At 55.4% G+C, this 7,966-nt stretch overlaps 1 protein-coding gene and 1 non-coding gene across 7 annotated transcripts in view; one reads left to right on the forward strand and one right to left on the reverse strand.

Annotated features, from left to right (window-relative positions):
* The window catches only part of LOC119957094 (pancreatic secretory granule membrane major glycoprotein GP2-like), a 265,465-nt gene that overhangs the window by 202,857 nt on the left and 54,642 nt on the right, over positions 1-7,966 (reverse strand). The window lies entirely within an intron of this gene.
* trnag-ucc lies at positions 810-879 on the forward strand. The gene has a single exon. It is a non-coding gene; the product is annotated as a tRNA-Gly (tRNA).

Raw genomic sequence — 7,966 nt, forward strand, 5'->3', positions numbered from 1 at the left:
ATCCCTGAGGGACACCACTAGCTACTGATTGCCAACCAGAGAAACACCCATTTATCCCCACTCTTTGCTTTCTATTAATTAACCAATCCTCTATCCATGCTACTACTTTAACCTTAATGCCATGCATCTTTATCTGATGCAGCAACCTTTTGTGTGGCACCTTGTCAAAGGCTTTCTGGAAATCCAGATATACCACATCTATTGGCTCCCCGTTATCTACCGCACTGGTAATGTCCTCAAAAAATTCCACTAAATTAGTTAGGCACGACCTGCCCTTTATGAACCCATGCTGCGTCTGCCCAATGGGACAATTTCCATCCAGATGCCTCGCTATTTCTTCCTTGATGATAGATTCCAGCATCATCCCTCCCGCCGAAGTTAAGCTCACTGGCCTATAATTTCCTGCTTTCTGCCTACCTCCTTTTTTAAACAATGGTGTCACGTTTGCTCATTTCCAATCCGCCGGGACCACCCCAGAGTCTAGTAAATTTTGGTAAATTATCACGAGTGCATTTGCAATTTCCCTAGCCATCTCTTTTAGTATTCTGGGATGCATTCCATCAGGGCCAGGAGACTTGTCTATCTTTAGCCCCATTAGCTTGCCCATCACTACCTCCTTTGTGATAATCCACTGTGAAGACCGACCCATAAAACCTGTTCAGTTCCTCAGCCATTTCCTCATCTCCCATAATTAAATCTTCCTTCTCATCCTCTAAAGGACCAATATTTACCTTAGCCACTCTTTTTTGTTTTATATATTTGTAGAAACTTTTACTATCTGTTGTTATATTCTGACCAAGTTTACTCTCGATGGTGGTATAGTGGTGAGCATAGCTGCCTTCCAAGCAGTTAACCCGGGTTCGATTCCCGGCCATAGCAATTACAAATTGGAAATTTCATGGGGCTGGTTTAGCACAGGGCTAAATAGCTGGCTTTTAAAGCAGACCAAGACAGGCCAGCAGCACGGTTCAATCCCCATACCAGCCTCCCCGAACAGGCGCCGAAATGTGGTGACTAGGGACTTTTCACAGTAACTTTATTTGAAGCCTACTTGTGACAATAAGCGATTTTCATTTTAATTTCATTTCATTTCATGATCTATCTTACTCTTCTTTATAGCTTTTTGAGTAGCTTTCTGTTGCCCCCTAAAGATTTCCCAATCCTCTAGTCTCCCACTAATCTTTGCCACTTTGTATGCTTTTTCCTTCAATTTGATACTCTCCCTTATTTCCTTAGATATCCACGGTCGATTTTCCCTCTTTCTATCGTGCTCCCTTTTTGTTGGTATAAACCTTTGCTGAGCAATGTGAAAAATCGCTTGGAGACCTCGGGCGAGCGCTATTCAGCACTGGACCCACAATCGGGACCCAGATCCAACGGTACTTGGTGGGGGAGGAGGGTCTCCCAGGGGATTGGAGATCCTCAGATGCATGACCTTTGGGCAGAGAGGTACCCTGGCACTAGTGCCACCTGGGTACCCTGGCCGTGCCACCTGGGTACCCTGGCCGTGCCACCTGGGTACCTTGGCTGTGCCACCTGGGCACCCTGGCAGTGCCACCTGGGCACCCTGGCTGTGCCATTTGAAGTTGGCTTCCCGCTCTCTCGTTACACTGGGGAGTTCTGGCGAGCGGAGCTCCCTGATGTACAAAACGGGGCCTGTGTGCAGCCTCGGCCACGTGTTCCCCGCTGAGGCTCCATATACAGCGCGAGTCACGTTGTATATCCATGTGTGTCTCGGCACGGCGAGTACTCGGAAACATGCGGCTAAACCTGCTCCCAATGGAACATTCCCAATTAGTGAATCGAGCCAAAGTCTGATGTTTGATGGAGCTGGGAGTCGGGGGGTGAGGGTGGGGAGTTCCGGGTGCTGGTCTCGGGAAGGAGCAGACATTCCCGCTTTCATTTCAGGGATTTGATAGCAGAGCAGTGGGTGAAACGGAGGTTTTTAATGTTTCAATGGATACGAGTCAGTGTGGAACATTTCCTAAACTTTATCTTTACAATCTTTACAGATTGCTGCCATTTACTGTCTGCCGACCCGTGTGTGAATCACACAGTCCTGGACCAGCCATGGAGAAGCACAAAGTGTGCCAATACTGACTGTTCTAGTTTCAAATGTGATGACAACCTTGCCACTGGATGGTACAGATTCAACGGGTAAGTCCAGGGGGAAACTAAATTAAACTCATCAGTGAAACTTCAGAGAAACTGGGATCATTATTCAGAACAATGGGGCAGGGAGTGAATCCTGGGAAAGGGAAGATGTGGATTCTACAGAGTGAAACATGGGGAATAATGGGAGATTCCCAGGAAGGTAGCACTGAGATAGAGAGTAAAGGTACTTGCTGGGATCGGGGGAAATATTTGTGAATGTGGAAAGATTCACGGTGCAGAACGAGGCCATTCGATCCATTGTCTCCATGCTGGTTGAAGAAGCAGGGCGCCCCCTTCTGGCTCTGTCAGATTGTGCGGTTCACACCGCCCTGTGGGTGAAAAGATTCCTCCTCATCCCCCCATCAATCTGCCAACAATTATTTTCAATCTTTGCTCCTGGTTATTGACGTCTCTGCCAATGGAAACTGGTTCTTCCTAATCCACCCACTCCAGATTCCTCCCCATTTTAGACATTACAATTAAATCTCCCCTCAGCCTCCTGTGTTCAAAGATAAACAACTCAGCCAATCCAATCTCTCCTCCTGATTACAGTTTCTCATTCATGTCAATGTCCCCGTTAATCATCTCTGTACGTTCTCAAGTCTGATCTCATTCTTCCTGCTCTGTGGTGACCAGAACTGTACACAGTCCGCGAGCTCTGGTCTGACAATTCTTTTATCCGATTAGAGAAACACCTCCTTCCTCTTCAACTCAAGGCCATGACCAATAAGGGAAAGTCTCCTCACACCATCTTGAGCACCTTGGGTGGGATTCGAATCGCCGGGGGCGGCGTGAATCCCGCCCCTGCCGGCCGCCAAATTCTCCAGCACCAGTCGGGGGGGGCCCACTCCGCCGATTCTGCGGCCCGCGATGAGCCGAAGTCCCGCTGCTGTAATGCCGGTCCAGCCGGCATGAATTAAACCACCTCCCTTACCGGCTGGACCAGGCGGCGTGAGCGGGCTCCAGGGTCCTCGGGGGGGGCGCGGGGCGATCTGGACCAGGGGGTTGCCCCCACGGTGGCCTGGCCCGCGATCGGGGCCCGCCGATCCACGGGCGGGCCTGTGCCGTGGGGGCACACCTTCCGCTCCACGTTGGCCATTGCCTCCGCGATGGCAGATGCGGAAGTGACCCCCCCCCCCGCACATGTGCAGGGATAACCTCAGCAGCCGCTGATGCTCCTGTGCATGCGCGGACTTCCGCCGGCTGGCAGAGTCCCTACGGCCTCGGCTGGCATGGCGCCAAAGGCCTTCCACACCAGCCATCAGGACGGCAACCACTCCGGCGCGGGCCTAGACCCTAAAGCTGAGGGCTTGGCCCCTGAAGGTGCGGAGGATTCCGCACATTTGGGGCGGCCTAACGCCGGACTGATTCACACCACTCCATCCTGCCGGGACCCCCCCCGCCCCGCCGCATAGGGGAGAATCCCACCCCTTATTTCTCTGTCCTGCTGTCATCAGGAATCAGTGGATATAAACTCTGAGATCCCTCTGCTCCACCACATATCTCAATATCCATCCCTCATTGTGCATCGCTCCCATTGCACTGACTGTCCTCCCAAAACCCATTTCCTGTCACTTCCCCACATGGAGTTGTGTTGCTCACATATCCAGCCACCTGACCAGCCCATTGATATCTTGCTGCAGTTTACAGCTTTCCTCCCAGGAATATCCCCATCTCTCTCTCTCTCTCTCTCTCTCTCTCCCGGTCCCGGGAATATCCTCGTCTCTCTCTCTCTCCCGCTCTCGGGAATATCCCCGTCTCTCTCTCTCCCTCTCTCTCCCGCTCCCGGGAATATCCCCGTCTCTCTCTCTCTCTCTCCCGCTCCCGGGAGTATCCCCGTCTCCCTCTCTCTCTGTCTCCCGCTCCCGGGAATATCCTCATCTCGCTCTCTCTCTCTCCCGCTCCCGGGAATATCCCCGTCTCTCTCTCTCTCTCTCTCACCCGCACCCGGGAATATCCCCGTCTCTCTCTCTCTCTCTCCCGCTCCCGGGAATATCCCCGTCTCTCTCTCTCTATCCCGCTCCCAAAAATATCCCTCTCTCTCTCTCTCTCCCGGGAATATCCCCGTCTCTCTCTCTCTGATGTGACCATCAATTCACTCGGAACATGATTGGAAGTAAACTGTGGTTTTAATAGTCTTACAACTGAGACTGCCTGCGACCAGAAGAACTGAGGGCAGGCTCACACGGCTGTAGCACAATATACTTCCGGTAGTGGGAGGGGCCATGGGCGGAGCCATGGGCGGAGACAAGCGTGGAGCCCTGTACAAGCTCCTTATCTCCCTCTATGGGCAAAGCCACGCAACGGCTCACAGACAGAGCCCACAAGGACATAATACCATACAATACAATACAGTGTGAATGACATTCACCACACGGGAATATCCGCGTCTCTCCCGCTCCCGGAAATATCCCCGTCTCCCACTCCCGGGAATATCCCCGTCTCTCTCTCTCTCTCTCCTGCACCGGGAATATCCCCGTCTCTCTCTTTCTCACTCCCGCTCCCGGGAATATCCCCGTCTCTCTCTCTCTCTCTCTCTCTCTCCTGCTCCCGGGAATACCCCGTCTCTCTCTCTCTCACTCCCGCTCCTGGGAATATCCCCGTCTCTCTCTCTCTCTCTCTCCTGCCCCGGGAATATCCCCGTCTCTCTCTCTCTCTCTCTCTCTCCTGCTCCCGGGAATATCCCCGTGTCCCTCTCTCTCTCTCTCTCTCGCTCCCGGGAATATCTCCATCTCTCTCTCTCTCCCGCTCCCGGGAATATCTCCAACTCTCTCTCTCACTCCCGTTCCCGGGAATATCCCTGTCTCTCCCGCTCCCGGGAATATTCCCGTCTCTCTCTCTCTCCCGTTCCCAGGAATATCGCCGTCTCTCTCTCTCTCTCTCCCGCTCCCGGGAATATCCCCGTCGCTCTCTCTCTCCCGCTCCCGGGAATATCTCCGACTCTCTCTCTATGTCTCTCTCTCTCCCGCTCCCGGGAATATCCCTGTCTCTATCTCACCCGCTACCGGGAATATCCCCGTATCTCTCTCTCTCTCCCGCTCCCGGGAATATCCCCATCTCTCTCTCGCTCTCTCTCACTCCCGCTCCCGCGAATATCCCCGTCTCTCTCTCTCTCTCTCCCTCCCCCTCCCGGGAATATCCCCATCTCACTCTCTCTCCTGCCCCGGGAATATCTCCGTCTCTCTCTCTCCTCCCGCTCCCGGGAATATCCCCGTCTCCCTCTCTCTCTCCCGCTCCCCGGAATATCTCTCTCTCTCTCTCCCTCCCGCTCACGCGAATATCCCCGTCTCTCTCTCTCTCTCTCCCTCCCGCTCCCGGGAATATCCCCGTCTCTCTCTCTCTCTCCTGCCCCAGGAATATCTCCGTCTCTCTCTCGCTCTCTCTCCCTCCCGCTCCCGGGAATATCCCCGTCTCTCTCTCTCACTCTCCCTCCCGCTCCCGGGAATATCCCCATCTCACTCTCTCTCCTGCCCCGGGAATATCTCCGTCTCTCTCTCGCTCTCTCTCCCTCCCGCTCCCGGGAATATCCCCGTCTCACTCTCTCTCCTGCCCCGCGAATATCCCCGTCTCTCTCTCTCTCCCTCCCGCTCCCGGGAATATCCCCGTCTCACTCTCTCTCCTGCCCCGGGAATATCCCCATCTCTCTCTCTCCCTCTCTCTCTCCCTCCCGCTCCCGGGAATATCCCCGTCTCTCTCTCTCACACCCCCGGGAATATCTCCGCCTCTCTCTCTCTCCCGCTCCCGGGAATATCCCCGTCTCTCTCTCTCTCTCTCTCTCCCGCTCCCGCGAATATCCCCGTCTCTCTCTCTCCCGCTCCCGCGAATATCCCCGTCCCACTCCCGGGAATATCTCCGCCTCTCTCTCTCTCCCGCTCCCGGGAATATCCCCGTCCCTCTCTCTCTCCCACTCCCGGGAATACCTCCGCCTCTCTCTCTCTCCCGCTCCCGGGAATATCCCCGTCCCTCTCTCTCTCCCACTCCCGGGAATATCTCCATCTCTCTCTCTCTCCCGCTCCTGGGAATATCCCCATCTCTCTCTCTCTCTCTCTCTCTCCCGCACCCGGGAATATCCCCGTCTCTCTCTCTCCCGCTCCCGGGAATATCCCCGTCCCTCCTGCTCCGTGGAATATCCCCATCTCTCTCTCTCTCTCTCCCGCTCCCGGGAACATCTCCATCTCTCTCTCTCTCTCTCTCTCCCGCTCCCGGGAATATCCCCGTCTCTCTCTCACTCACCCGCTCCCGGGAATATCTCCATCTCTCTCTCTCTCCCGCTCCCGGGAATATCCCCATCTCTCTCTCTCTCCCGCTCCCGGGAATATTCCCGTCTCTCTCTCTCTCCCGCTCCCGGGAATATCCCCGTCTCCCACTCTCCCGCTCCCGGGAATATCTCCGCCTCTCTCTCTTTCCCGCTCCCGGAAATATCCCCGTCTCTCTATCTCTCCCGCTCCCGGGAATATCCCCGTCTCTCTATCTCTCCCGCTCACGGGAATATCCCCGTCTCTCTCTCTCTCCCGCTCCCGGGAATATCCCCGTCTCCCACTCTCCCGCTCCCGGGAATATCTCCGCCTCTCTCTCTCCCCCGCTCCCGGGAATATCCCCGTCTCTCTCTCTCCCACTCCCGGGAATATCTCCGTCTCTCTCTCTCTCCCCCTCCTGGGATTGTCCCTGTCTCTTTCTCTCTGTCTCTCCCGCTCCTGGGAATATCTCTGTCTCTCTCTCTCTCTCTCTCCCGCTCCCGGGAATATTCCTTTCTCTCTCTCTCTCTCCCGCTCCCGGGAATATCCCCTTCTCTCACTCTCTCTCCCGCTCGCGGGAATATCCCCGTCTCTCTCTCTCTCCCGCTCCCGGGAATATCCCCGTCATTGCCTCTCTCTCTCTCCCGCTCCCGGGAATAACCCCGTCTCTCTCTCTCTCCCCCACTCCTGGGAATATCCCCGTCTCTCTCCCACTCGCAGGAATATCCCCGTCTCTCTCTCTCTCCCGCTCCCGGGAATATCCCCGTCATTGTCTCTCTCTCTCTCCCGCTCCCGGGACTATCCCCGTCTCTCTCTCTCTCTCTCTCTCTCGCTCCCGGGAATATCTCTGTCTCTCTCTCTCTCCCACTCCCGGGAATATCCCCATCTCTCTCTCTCTCTCTCTCCCACTCCCAGGAATATCCCTGTCTCTCTCTCTCTCCCGCTCCCAGGAATATCCCCGTCTCTCTCTCTCTCTCTCTCCCGCTCCCGGGAATATCCCCGTCTCTCTCTCTCTCCCGCTCTGGGCAATATCCCCGTCTCTCTCTCTCTCTCTCTCTCGCTCCCGGGAATATCTTTGTCTCTCTCTCTCTCCAACTCCCGGGAATATCCCCGTCTCTCTCTCTCACTCACTCCTGCTCCCGGGAATATCCCTGTCTCTCTCTCTCTCCCGCTCCCAGGAATATCCCCGTCTCTCTCTCTCTCTCCCGCTCCCGGGAATATCCCCGTCTCTCTCTCTCTCTCTCTCTCTCTCCCGCTCCCGGGAATATCCCCGTCTCTCTCTCTCTCCTGCCCCGGGAATATCTCCGTCTCTCTCTCGCTCTCTCTCCCTCCCGCTCCCGGGAATATCCCCGTCTCACTCTCTCTCCTGCCCCGCGAATATCCCCGTCTCTCTCTCTCTCCCTCCCGCTCCCGGGAATATCCCCGTCTCACTCTCTCTCCTGCCCCGGGAATATCCCCATCTCTCTCTCTCCCTCTCTCTCTCCCTCCCGCTCCCGGGAATATCCCCGTCTCTCTCTCTCACACCCCCGGGAATATCTCCGCCTCTCTCTCTCTCCCGCTCCCGGGAATATCCCCGT

The sequence above is a fragment of the Scyliorhinus canicula genome, chromosome 25, assembly GCF_902713615.1.
Source record: "Scyliorhinus canicula chromosome 25, sScyCan1.1, whole genome shotgun sequence".
Taxonomy (NCBI): Eukaryota; Metazoa; Chordata; class Chondrichthyes; order Carcharhiniformes; family Scyliorhinidae; genus Scyliorhinus; species Scyliorhinus canicula.